Below are 26,037 nucleotides of genomic sequence, written 5' to 3' on the forward strand. Positions count from 1 at the left end.
GCTTAGTTATAACAGGATATTGCAAAATTCCTACGGGAACGGGAATTAGCGAGAAAAAACATTTGTATGAATAAATCTAAACCGCGTAAGATAGATGAAGGGGGTAAAACGGGATCCACGCGTACGAAGTCGCGGACGGCCGCTAGTTTTAGATAATTTAAAGAGTTTATTAATCATCATACACTTGCTTACACGTCTGGGTATCTCTATTGCAAAGATATTATTACCTTTTAAGTCTTCTAGACCTTTTAACCAATATTCTTATGCCAAGAGCAACAGATATTTCTTGGAAAATACCTAATAGAAAATTTAGAACGTTATTTTTATTTATTAGCTTCACATGAAGGAGGCTGGAGCTCATTAATATTAATATTATAATTAATGAGGTCCTAAAACAACTTTATAAAGCTACAACTCTGGCTAATATTTAAAAAGTGGAATTAATTTTTACTCGCTAGGATTTCTAGGCTCCACCGCTTCATAAATAATATCTAAGTAGGTACGTCCATATTTCAATTAGATGTTGTTAATATTTAAGATACCAAAAGTGACCACGGAAACGAATAAACTCCACGAAAACCGGCCACAATAATCTTCCCCGGCAAAAGATAAAAAACCGTTTGGCGCAATTATGAGAAACATAACATACAAATTACGAAACGCCACGCAATTTGGACGGTGAAAAATAATTTACAGAGCGCAGTTGCAACTAATTCGGCCTCACTCGACCGCCTCATTACCCCCTTTCAGTGGAACACTCTTTCTACTTAGACTTACACAAATTCACATTTGCAATCAGAGCCCGGAGAAAAGTTCCTCCCGCCCGCCCCGCCACCCTCCCCCTTGCCGCCTTTAATTAACAGAAAGTGGTTCATTAGAGCTTATTCATTAAAGCAAGGAGTAATTAGCGAACTCTAATGAATGCTGTAATAATGTAAGAGCGGCCGCGTCGGACTGCGGCCCGAGTTCTAGATTAATCTAGAAGCTGGGAATAATTTAGTAATGGCGCTAATTTATTACGAGACTGATTGCGGGCGCTCGCGGGTGGAGGTATGACGGCTGTGCGTTGCGATCTGCGGTTCTAATTGGGGGTTATAATTTCTCAGTTCATAGTTTAATGAGTTGTGTGTTTCTAAGTACAACGCTCTCTACTCGCCCTCGCGTATAACGCTTCCGTGGTCCAGTGCCAAACTCTCGACTTCGACTTCGAGAGGTTTTGGGTTTGATTCCCAGGTGGGACAAATATTTTAAAAATATTTCGCGAAATTGTCACTACTTTGGTTAGAACATTTCCAATATTAATTTCATAGTCTTAATATGCTTACCGGAACCGCCAATTCGATCGCTTTGCTAATCATTTCTGTTTTCGATCAATAACTACCTACTTATGTAACTGATACGGAACTTTCAATTACCCCAATATAATTTTAGTAAAATTCATTTTGTGTGAATTAATGTGGTTAGTGATACAGTACAGTTTGTCTTTCAGTCGATTAATAAATTTAAATTAAAGGATAGTGGAGAAGTTAACTACCTACCATCAACACGTGGAGTCGACTATTCAAAATATTTCTCCGTATTCCACTTTAATTACTATTCAGTCGTAGTTATTCTTAGGTTCCTCAAATAATTTGAATATCACATGAAATGTAATCGCGCTGCGGACGGGTGTGTAGATATGATTTACATAAAGAAAACAGCGCGCGCAAGACTTCATTAATATGCCCCAAAATAGAGCTCGTTAGGATATTCTTACGATGCATGCTTTGCTATGCTCGCTGGACTTTAGAATAATGATGCGATTTAATTAACATCCGGGTATTTTACGAGAAGAGAGAGAGAGAGGGATAGCATTCAGGAACTTTCACGAAGTCATAATAAAGTAAATCTGGGGGCACGGCAGTGCCCCCACCAAGTCGAGCAAAAAAGCGGCACGGCCGTACCATCCTTTTCTCGAAGCAATTCAGGCCATTTTCGACCGCCTGTAACTTCGTTGTGGATAAAACTAGAAGGCTGAATTTTCATTAGCTATGCAGGCATTGTAAAGACACGGTATATTTAAAATTTCATTCAATTTGAACCAGTAGTTTAAGAATTATAACGGGTCAAAGTTACTTAATTTTGTCACTCACTGACTGACTCACTGACTCACCGATCATCAAAACTCTAAGGCACTTCTAGCAGACCTAGAAGCTTCAAATTTGGAATATAAGTAGTGTTTGGTGTATGAATCAAGGAAAAACTAAAATATTTGGGGGCACGGTAGTGCAACCGCCAAGTCGAGTAAAATTTTTCAATTTCGGTCCAGTTTTCTAGATACATAACTGCTGTCTACAAAATACAAAAAGAAATGAGATCCCATCAAAAACAATACTTGTCAAAAAAACCAAGTCTCGCAACTCAGTTGTTCTACGGTAAAAAGTTGTGAGATCCATGTAATACCAAGTCCAGGCCAGGAAATCTTTAACGTTTTACATAAATATATTGACTTGGCCATCGCATGAAAACACGTGTAAATTTAATTATTTAGTGCGATGGCCAAGTCAATATATTTATGTAAAACGTTAAAGATTTCCTGGCCTGGACTTGGTATTACATGGATCTCACAACTTTTTACCGTAGAACAACTGAGTTGCGAGACTTGGTATTTTTGACAAGTATTGTTTTTGATGGGATCGTATTGTCAGAGTCAGTAACATTAATTACAATTGGTATAGAGTAAATATCAGAATTTTATTTATCATCGTATCGTAGAGGTAGCGGTCATCGTGCCTATGACCGCTACCTCTACGCTTTTAAGTTGTGATAAATAAATATTAACAATAATAATTGCTAAAGCGTTAAAACTGCCTATAACACCTTCTCATTTATAAATTAAAACATGACATTCGGATTTGTAAATAAATAGCCAATTATATTATTTATGTTACTTGAATGTATAATTTACGAGTATAAAGTTGCAGTCACACAACATGACTTTTTTTGTGTAGAGTCCAGTATGGGTATAAAAGGGCGATATTATTATTCATATTTGCTAATAATAATAAACCAAAATAAAGTTATTATGAACTAGATAATAATATGAAACATATTATTAAGACCTAGTTTTGTTTATAATTTCTTATTTAGTAAACTTGTTGTTTCCTGGCCGAAATTAGAACTAAGCACCGTTACTTTTTAACACTGTTGCTGTACCTAAATATCATTATGTTGATGTTTTAGAATATCTTAAGTGAATATTCACCTTGGGTTCTTAAAATTCTTTTATACAGCTCATATAGCACTTATTCTTATTATCAAAATTTTAGTTGGGTTAGTTGGGTAGGATAAATAGATCTAAAATTAGTATAGTTAGCTGCGTGGTGCCGCAACGCAAGGTGTGCTAAGCACCCAATAATTCACATTTACATAAATTGTGAATATTATGTGCCATTTATGCAGAATAATGACTAAAGATTCAAATGTGCCCATTAGTTTGATTTGTTTATTTAAATTGCTTCATTACAAGTAAATATTCTTAATAAAATGTCATAATATTTAGTGATAGCTTTTTGAGACGGCAGAATTGGATATGAATGAACTGGTTTTCCCTGATTTTGAACTTTTGGGAATAGCATTATAAAATATTTGACAGTTTTTTTCAATTTCTAGGTAGGTCGTATAAGAATAACATAAGCTAATTATTTATAGCTTTTTACTACCCTACCTAATATCTTATTTTTAATTTCGAAAAAGTTTGTGAGACGATTCTCTCGCATTGTTGCGTTTCTACCAACTGCTAAAATTGTAGAACTAGAATTAAAAGTATAAGTAACCATATAAAACTAGCAAGCTTAACATACATGTGCTCCAATTTGCTTGGGTCGTATGTTGGACGACGTCGCCGACTGACATTAGTAGTTATTTAAATATAATATAAAAATGCAATGCTTTTGCGTCCTTATTAGCGTAGGTAGAGGTGGACAGACATCGGTGCGTGGTAGGGTTTCCACTTCTTTGGGAAAAACTACTAGAAGTAGGTTTGAAATAAGTAACTAGTGTTATTTCCTGTCGATTAGTTAGTTACTTATAAACATGAAATATGTTTCACCATTAATTTTATATTGATTTTACTATTTTAATTTAAGACTCTACATTTGATTTTCGGCACAGCTTGGTGGTGCGATCTGGTCTAAAGGTTTATCTCGTTCAGTCTGAAAACATATCAGCTAGTTAGATTTGCAGATTTGAATTCTGTAAGAAATATGACTCAGTCATTTGGAGGGCTTTTGTTATTTGAGTCGGTTGGTCTTTTACTAATTGAAGAGTTTGGGCTATTACAGTTCATAGCGGAGGAGAAAAGATCATTTGGTTATCCGAACAATCCGTGTGAATCACTTTATTCAAGTGAACATGGTATGTGAACAAGTGTCTATGGTGGCTAGTATCTATCTGAGCTATTGCAGTTCCCAGTTTCCCAGAGGAGGAATAAGAACAAATGGTCATCAAAGCTTCTACAAATCTTAAACCCTTCTTAATTCCTCTCTTTTACATCAAGGCAGATTCAACTCTTTTCAGGTACCAGCCCTACCACAGAGTGACCCTTAGCTCACGATGCCGTCCGACGGGACGTCGAGAACATCGTGTCTTGTTATCTCAAAATTAGCCAAACATGTCATTGTTGAGATATGCCAAGCATATTACACGAGAATACCAGACCATACTCTACTTGTAATTGGACGTCTTGTTTTTGCATAATTTAACTTAACGAAGGTAAGTTAGGTAATAAATGGCGAATGATGTGCACGGTTACGGGATTATAATTAACTAGCTGTGTTCTGTACTTCTCTCGTAGAAATGCACACTAAACTCAATTAAAATAAATTTGCCTATCTACTGTTATATTGATTTGGAAGAGCGGTGCTTCCTAACACAAGCAACATCTGTTGCTTAACAGGAAGCTTGTAACTTGTAACTGAACTAGGCTAAGTTAAAGAAGTAAACGAATTTGAATTTGAAATGTCTATGGTAGGTTATTACATACTCAATAATCAGGGCCCCAGATCGTATTGGACCACGCTATGTTCATGTAAGGCATGACACGCTTAGTAGAACTTAAAGAATCTCAGATTCAATCTCTGTCAAGTCAAGGTGTTTCTTCAAACGTTACAATACTCTAATGCAGTCCAAAACTAAAATCCACTTATTCTAGGCTGCTGGTACATAATCATGGCATTATCATAGTAAGTACCTAGGTAGGTTAATAAAGCTTCAACCGTGTGATTTTGATAGACAGGAGAGCCGTGACGTGGCGATAGAGCGACGTGAGCGACACCTGATCAATAGCCGTGGCCTGCAATATTCACTGGGGTAATGGCCGAATCCACTCGCCTCTTTCCAGCGTTAGATGCACCATTCCGATAAAAAGTGGAGCAAGATTTTTATTTTAGCGTGCCGCACACGAGATGACTAAAACTCAAAGGATTTACGAAACTGTATTTAAACTTTTTGCGTACACTAGTTGCGTAGTCTAGAACCTGTTAAGTTTACAAATTACACTATCCTTAAATAAATAAATATAACTTATAAATTCTGGTACCAAAACTTTTGGTAGGGACGACTTTCCTTTGACCATCTCTAAAGAAAAGGTGTCATGAAAGAGAAGTCAAACTTAGCTCCGTTTGTTCGTTCCTAATTTCCTCTACCTGTTGGCTGTCTGTGAGAGATCCCCTTCAGCAATAAAATCTCCAAATAAGTTTGTTCAAAATGTCTATTTTAGCACTCTTATGTTCATTGTGCAGGACCTAGCATTATTGACTGGAACAATACCTGCTAGGGTATTTAGTACGCAAGTATTGTGTGTTTTAAAAAGATAATTTAGAGTATAAACACTCTAATATCAGATTTAACCTGAACTTGTCCTCTACCGTTTGCAGTTGAAACTAAAAATGGTCTTTAAATTTAGGTTTCAACAATTAATCTGGTCGTTTTTCAGCGTCGTGCATGTTTGATGGCGCAGGAAGGAACCACGCCGCGTAATTGGTCCCGCCGCCGGTCAAATTCCAACAAAACCCCCGGGTTTCGGGTTCGGATGTCGTTAATGTCACTGATTGGAAGTGGGGAAAATGGTTTTCTATTTCAAGCGTGGAAAATATAACGGTCAATGCAAAAAATAATAGCCAGGTATAATTTAGGCATTTGAATTTTGTCCTAATTTTCGTGATAAGCAGATCACAGCACAGAGAAGTCTGTGTTTTGTAGGTCAAGAAGTAACAATTTTCTTTTTCTTAACATAGAACAGGTTACTCATTATTATGTTATACTCATATTTATATTAAATATTACACTTGAAAATTAATTATTTGGAGATTTACATGACTTACCTAAATACGTAGGTACTCGTAGCTCGTAGTAAACAACGTACACATACTTATAAAAAGTTTCGTCTACATGCTTCACTATGGTATATGGTAACTAAAAAAATTGTAAAATAAATATTTACTCACCCTCTGTAGATATTATCGGTCTTTCCCGAATCATCTGTTGTCACGATACCGATGCACAATGGGATAATCCAATTGCCAACACAAACTCATGTGCACCGAGCGTAAGGCGCGCTCAACTGTGCATTACAGTCCATACACAAACCGATATCAGTATGTTTTTTAAATCTATAATATTATATTTAAATTAAAATAGCCTTTGTGTAAGTGAACATAAAAAAGTTTTCTAATGCTAGTTTTTGAGTTATGCACGCCGCGTTACGAGCTACGCGGTCCGCTACGACTACGTGCTACGAAAAGTGGAGAATCAGCAAATCAGTCAATAAGGGAGCTATTAAATAAAGATTCTTGAAAATTATTATTGATTTATTCTTGAATACATCAAAAGTATGTCAATTGGCTAGTAGTGTAGAGCTGTTGCGACTACGGTTATTAAATTTTTGCTTTTTGTACAAGAAATAAGAAGTTCCAGAACATTGAGACTAAATGCATAATGCAGTTAGGACGATTTAAAACTCTGTAAGTTACCCCAACCGGCGCTGACTTTCAGTGGTCCCTGCAATGAATATGCGATAGAAAAAGTGTTGCCTGTTGCGAACTGACTGAAATCGAAATATTTTTGAATACTAATTAAGTGTCGTCCACTTATTTTGTCGTGGCCAAAAAAGGCTTCGAAAAGGCTTGTTTACATAATCGTTGAATCTGCAATGTTAAACAGTCTGCCAGATGTTTTCTTGCTTTTTAATCCAACTGAATGTACATAATTTTACTGTATTTTTTGCGAAAAAATAGCAACAACAGCCGGAAAATAACATAAATTTAAATAAAATTAATAATAAATTATTTTTGTTTACATTGGGATGTTTAAAGTATTTTATGATTTTCAGTTTAACTTTTTGTTTTTTGGTAACAATTGAAGTTTCTACGATAAACAATAAGGTAGGTTAAATTATGTCTAATTCTACTGTCGAATAGCATATGATAAAATACGAGTAAGTATTATTTTCATTAAGACTGATCGAAGTTGATTAATAGGTATTTATTAGTTTCGTATCGCTGTATTAATGTTATTAAGTTCTAGTAATTTCGCTTATATTAGGATCGTAGATTGGAAATAGATTTTTAATCAATACTCGTAATTCATTTCAGTGTCAATAATATTATTTCAGTGTTAATGAATATTCATTTTGATGTCAAGCGGGTCATTTTCAAATGTTCTTTTCAGGTATTTGTGTAGTCAGACTGTGACTATAGAATCTTATCTGCATACAAATTCTTTCCTAGTATTTTGTTTGATGATAAACACCTATAGGAATCATGTCCAGCTTTTATGTTACCCAATGATATGACCCAAATAATTTCATCCTCTCAAAGGACCCGATTTTTATTTTTTTACGTAAATATTATGTTACGTTTCTCTTTACGTCACAATATGTATAGTTTTCAGATTAATGCATATTACTTTGGACAGTAATGTTAGGTTAGGGGTTGATTGAAACCAGGTTATAATTTACAAAATGTTTATTTTCTCCTCCTGTCGCCGGTTCTCTTATTCTAAGTATGTATGTTCTTTCTTTGTGTATTGGTAACACCATAACTGTCGTTTCTAATAAACTGCCACGGACTTAGATTCGATTTTTGATACTACAGACAACAGCACACCAAGGTAAACACTGTGGCCTCTAATGTAGTTGTGATAGAGTCGATTTTGCAACTAAAATCTGTAGTGCTGTTCCCTGTAACTAAATGATGACCATTTGGTGATTTTTGAACCAATCTCAAAATCTCTCTAAAGTCAGTGTAGTTTTTAGTAAATTAACATATGTTTAGATGGCAAGATTCACTAAACGCTAACATTAATGCACGCATGCCGATGTGGTTTAGGGATACCTATTATGATACTATTAAATAAATATAGAGTTTTTATGCCTTTAATGTGATATCAGAAACGATCTACATTTTTATTACACATAGTTTTATTTTAATGTCAATAAATTAGGTTTGTCAGAATAGTAATTCTAATCTAAGCCACATTGACAACAAGTTAAAATAAATAATTTAGTATGAAATATAATGTTTTACATTACAATGATACACAGACATTATACACGTATTAAGGAATGTTAGCGTTTAAGTACTTACAATAACTGCATACATTTATTTAGAAATCGATTTGAACAACTTTAATGGTAAAACATAGATCAATATATATACAGAGACCGTTAGTAAGTTGATTTAATACTTCAAAGACGTTGGCATCAAAATTATTGCTACGAAGTTTTGCGCCCAAAGTTAGGTGCGAGATGTTCCTACTTACACCTAGAATATGCTAATATGTACATCATAAACGAATAATAGTGACGGGCCGTCGTGTCCGACAGCTCGTCGTTTATATACGAAATAACAAATTTATTCGAGAAAGTTATTTACACAGCAAAATTGCAAATCACAGAGATGAGTGCGCGAGAAACACGGTCGATGTTACAAACAAGGTTATAAAAGATACGATTTCTGGCAAGAATCGACATGTATAAGACGTTAATGGAACACTGCACCTCTGATTCAGTGTCAAATGAAATAATAAAAAATAATATATATTTTTTCCATATTTCAGATTTTTAACCCATTTAGCCAAATGAAACGGCATTTTTACACAAATGTTACTAAAATATTAGTTGAAATTTTGAGTTGTGACACTTTATCTTCAGGTTAGGTGTTCCAAATTACGATGCTTAAATAAATTAAAATAAAACCAAGAGTAAGAAGACCAGTATAAGGTCTCTTGCTGGTTGTCGAGAAAGAAAGACTGTTGAAAAGAAAATAGACGATAGTTACAATCTCTAGGTCGAATGAGGAGGCAAAAGAAAATATCAAATAGCATTTATGATTTGTTCTTCTTTAAATTGGCATTTAATATGTGCTATTTATATGGTCATAATCGGAGAAATCTAAATACGCCTTCCTCCTCGCCTTATGGAGGTCACAACTCGTGAGATTTTAACACAACTGATCTTAATTTCAATAAGAAGATAAAATGCCTCCACACCTACATAAGATATGTCATTTCCTCACACTTACACACACTTCATCATTTCATATAAATACAACTCCCTTGTGTTTAACACATCTCATTCTGTTTAACTCTTAAGTACCAGTAGTTTAATGGAAATTTACATAGAGCGAGTTAAGTATTACAGAATTGCCATTTTCACAACCGAAATTAAATATGTCGTAGGTACTAAGGTATAACTTAACAGTTCACTGACGTTAAAATTATTACTGTAAAATGTGTAATAATTTCGCGATCGGTAGAGTTCAGTTGTCTCTGGCACAACACTGTCACTCCGTGTCGTCGTCACTAGGTGAGGACGGCAGCCGGGCCTTGAGGGATGGCGTCGTGGTGAGGTCCAGGGCCGGCTCGTGCGGCGGGCCAGGCAGCGGGCCGGGCAGCGGGGGCAGGACCCCTAGCATCGCCGGCGGCCGCAAGAAAACAGGCGCCGGCAGCCCCGAAGGCCCCTGTATATCAGCCAGCGGACCCACGTTGGGCGGGGTCCAGCACGCAGCACTAGCCTCAGTCTTCATCCCAGCGCTGAGATACGAACACGCCATCATCTGCAAAGAAACAAAATCGAAACTTTAATATCCAGAGCAAAAAGCTTTACAATTACTTAGACTGTGTGTAATCTCCGTGAGAGTAGATTGGAGTAAAAACAGAGCTTACATAAATAATGAAATATGTAGTATTATGAGATGAGAGGCCTAAAGAATTCGCGGGTGGGGGTGTGTTTCTCTAATCACGCTAATGGCCAATGCGCAGCCTCCCGCCGAAGGAGGCTTTCACGCTAATGCGAAGTGGGCGCAGGAGCAGCCAGTTCAGTGCTAAATCGTATCACACGTCAACCGTTGCCGGTTTCCACACAACTTCTTCGCAATAGTTTAGACTAACTTATGGACGAAGTCACTTCTTTATGTCTTCCCTGTGCTTCTAACTGCGGCGAAGTTTATAATATCCATTTGCTGATGAAATATTAAATAAACCGAGATAGAGATAGTACAATGTTGGAAATACCAATAACCTGTTATTTTGTGTGGTTTTCGTGGCTATTGAATAAGCTCCAATTACATTTACTGCTATCAAAATAATTTAAGTGCCTATTTTGTTTGCCAAGTGGCTTACGATAATTCCGAAATGGGAATTATTAATTTAGTACACCGAATTGATGTCATAGTGGGTTTGTATTGTTGTAATAGGTAGTTTCATAGTGAATGCCGCGAACAAAGGCTGCACACAATTGGCATAGTTCGCGGAACAGCTGCTCGCGTACACGTACAATGATATTGTAACTTTAATATTTATTGCACTTGATCAACTCAGTGCAGCGACACATCCTACACCGAATTTGCATGTAACAACCAAATTAAAAACACGAGCGTTCATGCATAAATTTATTAGGAAGTACGAACCCTGAGTCTTTGAAGAGAACTTAATTAACTTGACGGCATTGCACGCTCGGGCCCTTATAAACGTTCGGTTAATATGTTAAAGCGTCTATTGCTTTAGGAGACCTAAACTCTCCTATGAGAATAAACAGGCACTGGCGAGCGGCGTGCTAGTAGAGTCCCGCCGCACAAATGAATTAGTGGCGCTGTTGTGACCCTGGGGCCCGGCGCCCCGGGCCCCCGGCCGGGCGGGGGGCACGTTGCGATTAAAATATAATTAGGCGCTCGGCAATTGTTTCGCCATCGAGCCAGGTGGCTCGGCTCAGGCGGCTAGGTAAATTAAATAGCCGTATAGGGTTTCCAATTACGTCCGCTCGGCGGCCGCGGAAAACACGCTTATTGCCTAATAATAGAACCGGGGGGAACAATATGAGGATCTTGTTATAGCTGATTAATTATTTCACGGCGCGGCGAACTGTTTCACGATTAAAAATCGTACGTATACGGTTGTAGGGCGCAGGTGTAACGCGGTATTAATTGCGATAGGCAAGATGCCACGTAATAAATCACGTTCGCCTAGAGTATACTTTCAGCATTAATGAATTCAAACGTGGCGCGATAATTGCGTACCTAATTACGGCGGTCGGGGCTGTCTAATTTATCACTGTCGGATTATGAATTAGGAATGGCGTTAATTAAACATGCATAATATTTGTGGTTACATATTGCAGCGGGCCGGGAACAATTACATTGCAAACTAATACGGAGGCTATTGAAACTTGGGTCGGTCCTTTATCCCGGTGCTCCAGCGGAATGGGGCGGCTCACAATGACAATTGTGGGAATTAATTGCGTCAATACATAAACAGCCCTGAAGGAAAGCGGCAACTGTGAAGCCAAATACTAATTTAAATATTAGTTGAGTCCAATTTGACTGTCAATTAATTTGCGCAAGTTACTTCTGGTGTTTTAGAAAAATAACAACTTTTAATTGTAGAGTTAACTGGTGGAACAAATGACGAATGTCTCCATCAGTTGGCCTGTCCCCTGACCTGTATGCGTGTGATTTGCATAGGTCACGTCAGGTATGCGTCGCTGCACGGCTCCGAAATGTAACAGATGTGACTCTACTGCACTAATGACGACACATACGAGCCCGGCGAAGTTGATTGATACAGGATGCATTGCATATGCATAGATTTTAAATTATGTCCAACGTATAGTGTAATAAGGGCGTATTAAATTGTCAGTAGCGATTTTTTTATGATAAATGACGTTCGTATCGATGTTCGAGCGCCCTAAAAGTTCACACGATTTCGATACTAACAAGTATTTTTATCGTCCAATTTAGGAATTGGTAGAGCTTACGTTACGCTACAGCTTTGGCCTAAGCCTTTATAAAGTTAAATTTGGCAAACTGTGGACTTACAACCAAAGTATAACTTAGTTTAAATATCCATGTCTCTAAATATCTATCTTAGTACAATCGTCCAACATAAGACCCAATTCACAATTACAGGACATCACTAAACCTTGATGCCTGTATAACCTAAAGTGGATACACGAACCAAGCTAAGTCCAGATATTAAAGGCGTTTGAACTCTATGTACAGGCAAGCGGTGGACAGAACCTAAGTAGAGGCTGACCTGCGGGTATGTGTGCAATTTGCGGGGGTCGCGGGTCACGACCGAAATACGACGCTGCGACCTGCAGCACTAATGATGGAGTAACGGTGATCGCTCTTACCGTAAAGGCAATATGGAATAAGGGGCACTAGTATTAAAGTATTAGAACTAGAGCGATGCATAAAACGAGCGACGTTGATAAGTTTAATCTTTGACATTGAGAAGAAAACTTCGAATTTAACAAGTGACGTTTGTAATACCGATTCCATTAAATATTTTTCCAAAAGCCTCCAAACTTGATTAGAGTTTGTGATGTGTTTAAACTACTCAGCAAGTTGCTTGAACATTACAATATGCTAAGAATTTCAATTTTAACTATCGCAAAGACAATAAGTCTGTTATTATTCTACAAATTCCGAATATTAAACGGAGCCTTTCCAAGAAAGGCTGGTGTACACGAGGGTATAATATCGCGTTTGAATAGAAAACGGGGTACACAATGGCCCATCGGCATTCCATTAACCAGTGTACTAGTTTGCGGACTCGTCGCTCTAATTCAATACAGAGCCGAGCGATCGTCGCACATTCGGGACATTTCTATCGGATTGTAACAACTATGTTTATACTGCGCCCCGGAGCTGTAGGGTTACCGTCTTGTTGGGAAACTCCGAACCACATTTCGTTATTTACCGAAGGAAACAAATGCTTGTGCAGATTAAGAGCTATAAAAAGCAGTCTACAATTTTTTCAATTGGATTTGCATGATTTTACAGTGCATAGACTTCCTTTAAAAGTCGTAAAAACAATCTGCTTGGACTGTTACTGTACTAATAAAACGATAAATACCTTTCTTATATCTTGTTGTCAGTTTTTTGGTTAGTAGGTACATTGTACATTACTTAGAGAAACTATTTTATTTTATAAATATTAACGAAACTATTCTATCCTCATCCCCATCACTATAATCTAGAGATTTTTTTATTCCAAAACTATTTTTGTAACTTTTCCGCAAACGGTAGCCCTGGCGGTACGGCCGGCACCGGCCAGATAGACTTTCGCGAGACAATGCAAGACTGGGCCTAAATAATTTAATAGTTGTAGGCGTTGGCGCGCGTCGAGCCGTCCGCAAACATTGGCCGTGTTTGGGCGGCGGGCCCGCGACGAGTTACGAGTATCGGTTACGGTTAGCTCAGGATTGGTTTCTTGCGTTTTGGCGCTTTGAAACTAGGTACATGGGACCTAAATAGCTAGATATGTACTAAAAGATACAATATGACTCTAATAAAACCATTGCACAGTGTTATGAAGTCCGCAAACATTGGCCGTGTTTGGGCGGCGGGCCCGCGACGAGTTACGAGTATCGGTTACGGTTAGCTCAGGATTGGTTTCTTGCGTTTTGTCGCTTTGAAACTAGGCACATGACGCCTAAATACCTAGACACGTACTGAAAGATACATTTATGAACATTTCATAAGACCATTGCATAAGTGTTATGGAGTCTGCAAACATTGGCCGTGTTTGGGCGGCGGGCCCGAGACGAGTTACGAGTATCGGTTACGGTTAGTTCAGGATTGGTTTCTTGCGTTTTGTCGCTTTGAAACTAGGCACATGGCGCCTAAATACCTAGACACGTACTGAAAGATACATTTATGAACATTTCATAAGACCATTGCATAAGTGTTATGGAGTCTGCAAACATTGGCCGTGTTTGGGCGGCGGGCCCGCGACGAGTTTCGAGTATCGGTTACGGTTATCTCAGGATTGGTTTCTTGCGTTTTGTCGCTTTGAAACTAGGCACATGGCGCCTAAATAGCCAGATACGTACTGAAAGATACATTCATATGTATCTTTTACTAGACGTTTTGGTTTTATTAGACGTTCATACGTCTAATAAAACCTTTGCACAGTGTTATGAAGTCCGCAAACATTGGCCGTATTTGGGCGGCGGGCCCGCGACGAGTTACGAGTATCGGTTACGGTTAGCTCAGGATTGGTTTCTTGCGTTTTGTCGCTTTGAAACTAGGTATATGGCACCTAAATAGCTAGATGCTGAAAATTTGCATCTAATAAAAACATTAGTAGTAGGGCGTATAGCGTTATGAAGTTTACAAACATTGGCCATGTTTGGGCGGCGGGTCCGCGACAAGTTACGAGTACGCGTATCGGTTACGGTTAGCTTAGAATTGGTTTCTTGCGTTTTGTCGCATGACCCAAAGTAGTTAATTACTGAAAACTAAACATGAATATCCTGAAAATTCCCACCTTATAAAAACAAAGCACGTGTTGTAACTTTCACAAATATTATCCGCCCTAGCTTTGGTCAATCTAGATTTCAGTTGGGAAATTCAGTAGCATTGTACCTATAAGATTGTAGCAGGTAGTTGTATTTATGCAATATTGTTCAAGAACCATTAGCTAATTTAAGAGACTGAATATCAAGTTCCTAACATTAAATAGCGTAGGCAACATGTATTGTACCGCGCCAATAAAAGCCATTGCGAACTCCTATAAGAATAGTATCAATGAGCTCCTTTGTAAAGTTTCGCGAAACGTATCGCATGAGCTTTTGCGGGCCCGAATAATAGAATAACTTGCGACCTTGAGACATGTGAGTAGAGTAGGTACTGTTTAAGGGTAATATTGTTGTAAGTGCCATAAACGGGGCAGCGTCTACGTTTAGTAAGATAGGGTAAGATATGAGAGTGATAGTGGTGGGGTAATAAATTATGGTGGGGGTTTAGGGGTGGTGGTCGCGTGCGCCGAAGCCGTTTGTCGCGTTCGCGTGCGCGCGCGCTCATTGCTTATTCATGCGGGCGCGGCACGCAGCTCTCCCCGCGTCTCGATGACCGCACATTAATCATCATTCACGTCTGCGCCAATAAACGTTCATCTCGGCAGAGGTTAATCGCGATGTAACGTCTCTATCGGTGTGAGCCGGCTTTTCTGGATTTCAAGGGCGATGAAGCTGTTTGGATGATGGCAGTTTCTACCAGCCACATAGGAAGGTATATTTTATCTTCGTCGTGGGGACTGAAGCTTTCATACTTATGATTTTAGTTGTAGGAGTGCTAAAATAAAGCTAAATACAGTATGATGACGCCCAAACAGACGCAAGTTCACAAGTTGATATTCAATGAAAACAGGAGCAGTTGATTAATGTTACTTTTTTACGACTATATCCAAGATACCTAATGATATTAGTTTGTGAAAAGGGTGCCGTTCTTTACTAGCAACACGGTGTAACTTCTTTGTACCGAACAATCTATTTCCGGTTCCACACACGGCAAACGAGTTCGGAAGTCACAATAACGTAATACTTACTTAGGCAAACTTTAAAGAAACGCGCACGTCAAAGGGTTTGCATAATTCCCGATAACGAGCGTTCGAGTCGCTCTCCTACTTCAAAGCCGCCGTTTCAGTTACAGTTTATTATTAATAAAATTTGGTCGGGTTGTCGGCGGCCGTAACGAGCGTGGTCCGCCTCGTTATCGGCCGGTCGGCCAGCGCCGCGGAAAATTCGCCCGAAACTGACGCGCGTGAAAATTTAATGAACGGCCGGACGCTAGTTAACTAAAAGGTAAAGTGCACCCTCTTGACGTGTTCGGTAAATATTAATAGTGAGTGTGCTAGCGTGCGCCATTAAAAATGCACGAGCCCTCGGACACGGCCCGCGGCGTCATCAGGCGGGCCGTGGAATTAGCCCACTGCGACGCAACACTCCCCGCTAAGGAGTTCTCTCTATGGAGTTGCCACTGAAACGCTCTCAAGCCACCACTAGTAGCTCAGGAGGGTAATTAGATTACGAACTACGCTTGTTTGGGAACTTATAAAGTTGTAAAAAGGCAGGTGTCTTTTGTTTTTCATGAAAAAGTAAAGCCATGGAAATCTTTGAAAAAACTTTAAGCTTTAAGGCCAATGATCAATATTTTTTTTACAAAAAAGTCTACTTATTGATTTCGATAAATTAAGTAAATATTCAGAATCAGTGGATAAAGGGATGCTAAAATTAACGACATTGTCCATAGTAGTAAAAAGCTTCTTTTCATTCTGCTTTTAACTTAGTTTAGAAACTGCAACAAAATTTCCCCCATTAGCTATCTCGCACCCATTTGTATCCTAGAAAATACACATGTTTTCTTTGCCATCGAGTTTGTCCGATAAAGCGACACTCAATGCCGAACTTCTTCCGCGCTATGCATGACCTGCGAACGCTAGCGCAAGTTTCACTATTCGAGCCATTTTAAACTGGCTATTAGGGATAATAGAAACTGTCCGAGCTAGTTGAGCTGCAATGAGCTAAGGAGTTTTATCGGAGGCCGAAATGATCTAAGTTTGACTTTTATGTGGATATTGTGAGTATCGTTTGTATTTGGAGTTGAGATCGCGTCTAAGTGCGCTAGTTTGTTCGCGCTGCGATACTTATGGGGTATTGGTTTGTAGTTCGCAGTTCTTTTCTCAATTTCAACCCGTAACCGTAACGTGGTTTCTTGGTCCCTTCAGCAACTCGTGACACTTTGGATTCAAAGGTCTTGACACTATTAGTAATGGGATTATTTGATGTGCAGTATCCCTTTGTTTTGTCTCAGACAGGCAAATATTTGAGCCGCTCTAATTGAGACGTTACAATTTTTACCATTGGAACTCTCGTAAATGAGAGCTCACGGGCGGCTCACCCCTCGCGGAACCGCTTTGGGCGCGGACGCCTTAAGGTGCCTTGTTATTTGTTACGCAGTAATGAGCATCGTTAATTATGTATAGTAAGGTGCGTTGCTTCAATTCACAACGGTTCGGTGTCGCGAGCTCTCGCGAACGAGGTCAAGGGTTCACGGCCCTCAACCCTGAGGGGCTGCCAAATTAATGAGGCACTCCTTTGTAATAAAGAAATAACAAGAATCGCGCACGCGAGCTCAGCCGAAGGCTTGGATGTCATTAGAGGCGTCGCGAAGTCTTCAAGCAACTCCCGGAGAAACTCTGATAACAGCCAAATTGTGGTGTTGCCGCAGACGTTAACTTTACAAAAATCTACTTCGTTATATTCAAAATACCGGGCGTAAGGAACAGGTTGGAAAAACTGAACGGTGAATTCGCAATTTAACACACCCTATATGTATATCCACTATTCGCAAATGAATTGAGTAATGTTATGAAAAAACATTTCATAATTTCAAAGTGAGAGACGCTCGTAGTTGCCTTTAATAGTTCAGCGTAGTTTTAAGAATCTTAAATGTGAAAAAACTTTTTAATTTAATAAGTTTTATCAACGGTTTTGTAGGCTAACCCAACGAAAGAAGGTTTTGTTAAAATTAAAAGCTTTTACCATTCATCTAATAAAGTTATTTTTTATGTGATTCACAAAGTTCATTACTTCAAAATTCACGCACGTGAAAACAGACAAATAATTCCATATACCAGTGGTTGAAAACGTATGAATACGAAAGCGCATTCAAAACAAAGGATGAACCATTCACTAAATCCCTCCAACTGTAATTGGAAAATTTCATAATTAAGAACTGGCAATCATACGCGGAAGTTGTAAAAGTGCGGCTATCGGGGCCCTGATAAGAGGCCCGATTAAAATGAATCACAACGCGCTAATTGGGCCCGGCCGCCACCGGCTCATCCAATTAGCCGGGACTTAGAAACCCTGCGCGGTGGGGCGACCACACTGCTGGGGGAAATTCGGAGAAAATATGCAGAAAGTTGTAGGAATTTAATTCTGAAGTTAGGTTTACAAAATTAAAATTGAAGTAGTTTTAAGGTTATTTCTTTAACGTAGTTTGAAATGAAAATAATGCTTACTGTAAGCATTCTCTTTTGACTACTAATAAGTATGCGAGCATTCGTAGCGCAAACAACAATGTAAAAGAGTGAGGACGAAGGAAAAAAAAGAAGAAGAAGGACGAAAGTGTAGTGAGGTGAATATTTTTATATTATTTTAATAGATATAAATTCTATTTTTAATTGATTAAAATAACTATCACTTAATTGGTCAAAAAATAAAATAAAAATATTACCGATTACCGACTACCTACTCTATTGTAGGTTCATCATTTGGTTTCAGTAATAACGGAAAACAGGGGGATAGTATATTTTTTCCTAATCGAGCAAGCTACATATTGTAGACATGTGCTGTCAAATAATTATGCCAAAAGTTGGCAAATGTAAGCAAAAACACCGGTTGCACTGATAAGGGCTGAGCTTTAAATGAATCACAACGCGCTAATTGGACTGCTCGACCACCGGCCCATCCAATTAGCTGCGACTTGAGTCCTTGTACCATGGTAACAAGATTTATCCGGATAAATTCCGAACTCATGGCCTACATAGCCCATAGGGCACACGATGTTTTGAGTTCGTACGGGAACGGGACACCGTAATTTCTGTACCCCCAGTGAAAACGGAGTTAAGTCGAAAATGGTGATTTTTGGGAAATCGCATTTGAAGTTAAAAAAAATCCTGCTTCGTCGCTATTAGAGATAACTTGGTGAAATATTTTTTAGGTGAAAGGTAATGTTAGATATAATTAGGCAGTGTGCCAGTTTGGGAAATATAGCATGTAGTTTTTTCGTAATTAAATAAAAACCCAGTTATATCGCCATGCACGGCAACTTTACATTCGTGTAAAGTGATGTAATGGGACATAAATCATTTTACACCACACTGAATTGACCACCCGCTAACAAGTGTAAAGTGATACATTTGTAGTAACACGAGTCGTACCTCTTGACACAATAAAAAATTGAAAGAACCCTCCGGTACACTTTGTTAAAAGTAGACATGTATCAATATACACGAAAGAAAACTCAAAATTGGTTCACAAAGCCTTACTTGTATCATTTGGCACAAAATTATTTTCTTTTCTATACGTCGTAGAAACATACCGATTAGATTCAAAAATAGCTAATTTTTCAGAGATTCACATTATGTTATAAAGTCAATTTTGATCTAAGTCGAGTTAGATCCCTTTTCACTGGGGGTACAGATTTCAAAGTTAATATCATATTCAACCTTAGTTATAGGACAATACAGACGAAAGAAATTTTTACACATTCAATAAAAATATTAATTCCGCAATACTTATTTGAAATAACCCACTGACAAATATAATCGCAAATGCATTTTGCAACCACGACTAAAAGCTTCAGAAATAAATAAATACAATACATTCGTATTTACCAACGATGGCTTCTCGGAATATACAGTTGTTCAAATGCAAAACCGAATGCAACTCTTGTTAACAACAATAATTACATTCAGGAAACATAAAATAAGTAGTTCCTGTTCACGAGTTGAGAAATATTTAGAAATGTAGCTACTTATCTACATAATTAGACTTTAAAATATTTTAGGTATAATTTGATTCCAATGATTGATTGTTCCAATTTAAATAAATTATAATACTTAATTGGAATCTGAATTCCTCAATTAAATAAAAAAAAACTTTAAAAGTAAGAACTATTCTAGTATAAAAAAACCAAACTTCATTCGGACATTTTCAAGCTTTTTATGTTTGTCTTAAAATTCTAAATTGAAAAATTGGCTGAAAAAGCTCTTGCCCAACTAGAAAGGCTTTTTCATCAGCCGATCGAAGCATATCAAGCAGACGAACGTGTCCATTAGCGCAAGTTTACAGAAACAACGGCGAGGCACCGTGCGAGCGGGACGCACGACCAACCACTTCCGCAATGAGATGGCGCACTTCCTGTGATTGAGGCCGCGCGGTCCTTGCCGGAACTTTTACTTTTTTTAAACTTTAGCGAAATTAGCAAAGGCGTATGTGTACGAAATTGATTGTGCCCGTTCTGTTCAAAATTTGAAAACTTAAAGTTTTTAAGACAATGCGAATCTGGCCTTACAGAAAAAGAAAACAACGTGTTGACACTTGACAAACAAAAACAAAAGAATTATAAAGTACGTCAATTAATTGTAAAGCTAAACTGGTATTTAAATAAAACTTTTACCTGGCTCGCGATACTTTTAACTGATGGGGGAATAAAAGAAAAAATACGACATACGGAAGTTTAAAAGTTATTGCTCATTGTGGAAACGAATGTGCATTTACGATAACTACAGATAAGGAGTTGGTTTGCGAAATAATTGCATAAGTGCGGTTAAGTTCATTCGTATGCATGCAGGCTGTATGAGTGCGGTGTCATAAAGAGAAAATAGCTTTCGTTTTAATTGATAGTAACAAGGTTGAGATAAATTGCTTTTTAAGGAGATACTTTTACTGCAATAAGATGATATCTTAATGGGAGTTTCTCTCTCATTGGGCATTATAAGAAAGAGTAAAGTCGCTGTATTCAGGCTTGATGAAAAGTTGCTATCGGAACTCGACGTGATCTCTAATAAACCAGTGCCATTTCGATGTTTGAACATCAATGTAATAAATGGATCTCGATACCCTAATGTAACGCAATCCAGGAGCGAATGTAATTCATAATAATGCATGTGATAAACGAAAGCGCGGCAGCCGGCGGACGCATTGAATGCCGGCACATCACTGGGTAATTTCCAGTGCAACCCATTCCATCTCTCTCGCTCAGCTAAGTAATGACTTAGATCCATTCCCGGATAAATAGCAAATTGAATGTGTGCCCCTCGCTACACCCCCGCCCGCTCAGCACGACACCACCGGCCCTATCTACGTACGATTGTCTGAATCGCTGTACCAAGACTTACTTCTTCCCACATTACGGACTTCGCACTGTCGCTGTCTCAGGCCATTCTACAACGTAATTGAATTAACCTAATCGATACGTTCCGCCACACTAAATTAGCCCAATTTATTTTTCCGACACCGCTCGACTCGACCACGGAAAAACAAGTAATTTCGGGTGCAACAAGCCCAGTTAAAACTATGTTTTAAAACTAATTCTCCGGCGGGTATTGCGGCCGCGTCGATAACCTCTAGTATTTACAATGTTTTTCGTCGGTCGTATTTTTTGGCTCGTTTTACGGTCGGGGAATATGAAAAGTTTTGAGAGGCTCTCGCGGAGAGGCGTAAAGGCGGTTTACGATGCGTCTTCAAGCTGAATGCGCCACATGTTCGCGTGTTCCGCTGAATTTCCTCGCGGTATAACCGCATTACACGTGCTATGCTCTGACCATGAAAATTTTAAACGTCTCACCTCAAACTAAAAAGCTCCTTGAGTAGTGCTCACGCGTCTGAGCTGCCTCTATATCGTCTCAGCGCCGATTTTGAGAGAAATATATGCGAGGGTTTCGTTAAAACCGAGATCTTTTTAACGTTGCACAATGAAATTCAGCCGGGGCCAGCTGCAAAAACTTTCCGAGTCCCGGGACAACAAAGAGGCGTTCTTATAAATTCCCGATTAAATTTTGGATACGAGCGCCAATGAACACAAATTCGTAGAGTCGGTCCAATAAAGGACGCCGTGCAGCCGCGTTAGGAGGCCATAAACGAACGTATTATCCATGTAAGGCTGAATAGCCGTTGCACAATTAATTGTTTCATTTTGGGAAACAATTCCCGCTCCTCATTCAATTAAGAGCGGCGACTGCGGGTGTGGGGCGGGGGCCGCCCGCTCATGAGACGGACGTATTAATAGCGCCTGCAATATTGATATACTCGTATCGTATCCTACGTACCGCTCCGAATACGATATTGTTTGTTAGCAAATTCGATTTGTGTCGATCATAAATCTTGCGCCTTATGTTGAGTTTGGAGTTGATTGAATTCGCGCAGCGTAAGAACGTGTCATACCCGTAGCGCGTTCGGGAGTTAGCGTTTTCATTAGTCAGTTGTGCCTGAATAATAGATAGGCGAAGCGTGCAGACCGTACGTATGCTCAGGTGATGCCGAAGCGGGACTCAATTAGCAAAAACACACAGAATTAAGAGAGACAAACATGTCAGCCGGGACACGTGTCGAGGCGCCCTCCTCAATCCGAATTTTATATTGCGCCATTCATTATTCATTGTGTTTGTCAAGAAAATTACTGTGGACCTTTTAATATAACTTCTCGAGTCGCACAAACGGAGCTACAAATTGGAGTTGTGAACAAGTTCGCAGGAAGTCGCGCCTAACCTCGCCGATTAGTGCCCGCGTGTCGGGCCGTCAAACAAATTTAATTTGGTGCGAAATTAATGTGGATCATTGGACTTATTCGGCGTGCCGATTAAATTGAGTTATTCATCACAAAAGGAGCTGTTCTGCTATTTAATATGATTCCGTAATCTGTGAATAATTAATTTAAGATTGACGGTTTTCTCTTTTGTGTTTGGGGAAACTGATTTCCTGTCGCACACTAGAAGTCTGGGAAACTTGGAGTCTACCCCGTTCTACGTAGAGAAGTATTTAATTTAAAAGATAGGAGCGTCGCGTCGCGGGGCTTTCAAATCAGTGGTGTTGGCTGAAGATTCGAGAGCAATCTGTTAGATTGGTTCATTACGGCATCCATTAGTGAAGTAATGAGACGCGATGCATACCGGGCCCGTACCGAGCAGACGGGCGATTTCGGGCGTTTTTTAAACGCTGAACGATACCACCGACGAAATGTAGAGTCGTGTCTCAGTGCACATGGTATGGCCTAAAGCTACCTGTCCTGTTCCTGTGTTTAAAACCTACCTGTTTACTTTAGTGGACCTATCGGTAACTTTATCACTTTAGTAGTTCTTTGGTAGTTTTAAAACACTAAAATAGGAGTCAATCATAAATGAAAATAACTGTAAAAAACTTATGTCTTAAAAATACATTATTGCAGGAACATAATTTTAAAATTTGTATGAACAAAATTTCTCAATATACCTAACACAGCAAAAGTTATTTTATTAAACGTCTAACTAAAGCATCATAATGTGCTGCAAGTTATTCTCATCCGAGACGGGTTCTCGCGCTACCGGTCTTTACTGCTATTGGATATCATTATAGTAATGAAATTCAATTAACATGATTCGTACATAACTATTTATATGTTCAGTATGTTTACATTACAATGCTAATTTATTTTAGTTACAGTGGTTAGTCTTGATCATCTTTAAATAACAACCAGTACTTTAAATAACTTGAACGCGTCTGCGACTTGATGATTGTATTATATTAAAATAAAAACAACATTTGTGCTACAATATGTTCATTTATTGTTAATGAATACGCAGCTTTGCATCGTGCAATTACTCTTTGTTTTCTAGTTACACCAATTAGACAATAAATTAGAGAATGGTTTTAAAATTCAATGAGATATAATATAAATTAAGGTGGAAAAAGAAAACGGGCGTTTGAGCCGCGGGTCTGACGAGCGCTGGCATTTAAGGCGAAAATTAGCTGCAGCTTGGTGTCGAGGATTTCGAGTATGAATGCAGGTCGGATGCTGTCCATTAGCCTAATTGGAGACGCGGGTTGCGGCTAAACAGCGCCACCTACGACTCAGCCCTTTGTTTTATACCTACGGGAGAATGCGCCGTCTATTTCTTCACTGATCTATGCCACTCGGGGACATTATCTTTTTAGGTTATTAGCTCTACCCACTCACGCGAGCCGTGTCGCCAATCAACTCGCAAGGTGTGCTTAATAGGGAAAACAATAAGTTAAACCGATGATTCGTATGCGTCGTTTAGTGCGTAAATTATGCGCACGCAAAAACACCTTTTACATTTTTATCGAAAAAAGTTACGTTATGGTACGAACGTGTTTGCTGATCGACGATACTGCAATATAAATTTTACAACCACATTATAATATTACGATGTACATAACTCGTTGCTTGTTAAAAGTACGTAAACATATCATCTTCCGTGCCACTGTAAGGTCTTATTGTCGTTGTCTGTAACTTGAAACACGACTAATGAGAAACCTTAACTTGCGCTTATTCTGGTGGCATTACGACAAAAGGTGGGGAGGCGGTGGCTGCTTCTAATTAAATGGTAAACTTTCATGAGCCCCCAGCCCACCCTCGCCCGCTAATTAATGTGCCCGCGGGAAGCTCGGACGCCTCGGCTTCCCTATGGTGCACACGTTGATGGAGCGCATTCAAAACATCATTCAATTAAACCGTTATGCTCGAATGAATGGAGATTGTCCGCCGAATTTTGTTTCATATGAGCGCGTAATCAAAAAGTTCGCCTGCGATAGAGAAGTTCGCTCCATACTTCGCACTCAAGTATCGATACGAACATGGCAATCCTTTTAGGAGCGTTAAAAACTGCGGCAGAGGAAGTCAATCCACGGGCCGCACCTGCAAGCCGCGGGCCGCGGCCCGCTAAATGTATTGTCGTGTACCGCTCCTGATGCGGTCCAAACTATACCCTAACTACTTAATTGAAAACCGTAATAGAGAATCCAAATACATGGTAACCCTTTTGATCGGGACAGCGGAGGTGTGATTCCAAATTAATTTGAATCAGTGCGATACAATGATGCTGTGTGCTGTGTCTGTGTTGGTACCGTGCTTGTTATAGGATCGCTTTACATTAATTATATCACAGAATCAAATTCTCCAATTAAAGCGGACACGGAACCGTTTTGTACGTTTACTTATTTGTATGTTTACTCGTACATTTAAATGACTGTTCCCGCATACAATATTAGCTTCAACCCTGCTTGTTTTATCAATGTTGTACGAATATCTTGCTCCGTTGAATATCATGCTTTCCCAGAGAATTTGTTTAATACAATTTTGGCCATAGAAAATTAGAAGTGGATATTACTATGAAAATTTAAGTAGATCACAGAGGCTGCTGGTAGATTTCCCTCGAAAATAATTTTGAATTAATTCAAATCACTGTTAGTAATAAACGTCTGCGCTAGCGCCGCAGCATCTTCTGGGAGCCCGAAGAATACGGCAAAATGTTCCAAGTTTCTTCAAGCAATCAAGGCTTAATACCGTAGTGAAGTTTCGAGTTGGGAAATTATAGGGGGTGAGACGCGGGGGGCGGACGTCCGCCGCGTGTCATCTCGTAACATCAAAAATGCATTTAAATTCTGCGCAATAAAAAACAGTGGCGGGAAGTTTCGCAGCGGGCCGGATTGAAGACGCCTGTACAACCCGTACGTCTGAACTACACCGCCAGTCCACGGCTTACTTTACCGACCTACTTATATTAACAGCTTTGCGTTTATTATAGTGGTATTCTAAATATAAAATAGCGGACGAAATAGAGAGCGCTAGGGTGCTAGAGCGCGTTGTTAGTGCAGCAATTGCCTCATTGTGTCGAGTTCTCCCTACAAGAGTCTCGATGGTTGTCGAGCCTTAGTTTCTGTTGTTTAACTTTAACCGTGTTGAAAAGTCGCGGCTAACGATGGCGGCATCCTGGCAATAATCGCGTTGCTTTGTTATGGGGTGATCGTCTGATACACGGTGTTTATAGACTGTTGCACCGTAAATAATGGTGATTAATTCGAGTAGATTCACAAAAATGGTACGATAAACAGAATAAGGTTCTATTATTTTTATATTTACCCGTTTTTTACAAGTTTCCGAGATTTGAGGTTCAACGCCTTCTTATAATCGATTAATATGGAATAAGCGA

General features: G+C 39.0%; 1 protein-coding gene across 1 annotated transcript in view; it reads right to left on the reverse strand.

Annotated features, from left to right (window-relative positions):
• Positions 1–7,988: 7,988 nt before the first annotated feature.
• Positions 7,989–26,037, reverse strand: part of LOC114355830 (LIM domain transcription factor LMO4) — a 115,802-nt gene continuing 97,753 nt past the window's right edge. Inside the window, exon 5 of the mRNA XM_028308854.1 lies at positions 7,989–10,094. The gene's annotated coding sequence lies outside the window, so the exon portion shown is untranslated. The remainder of the gene's footprint in view (positions 10,095–26,037) is intronic.

Source organism: Ostrinia furnacalis, unplaced genomic scaffold (genome assembly GCF_004193835.3).
Source record: "Ostrinia furnacalis isolate ACB-3 unplaced genomic scaffold, ASM419383v2 OfSCF2566, whole genome shotgun sequence".
NCBI classification, from domain to species: domain Eukaryota; kingdom Metazoa; phylum Arthropoda; class Insecta; order Lepidoptera; family Crambidae; genus Ostrinia; species Ostrinia furnacalis.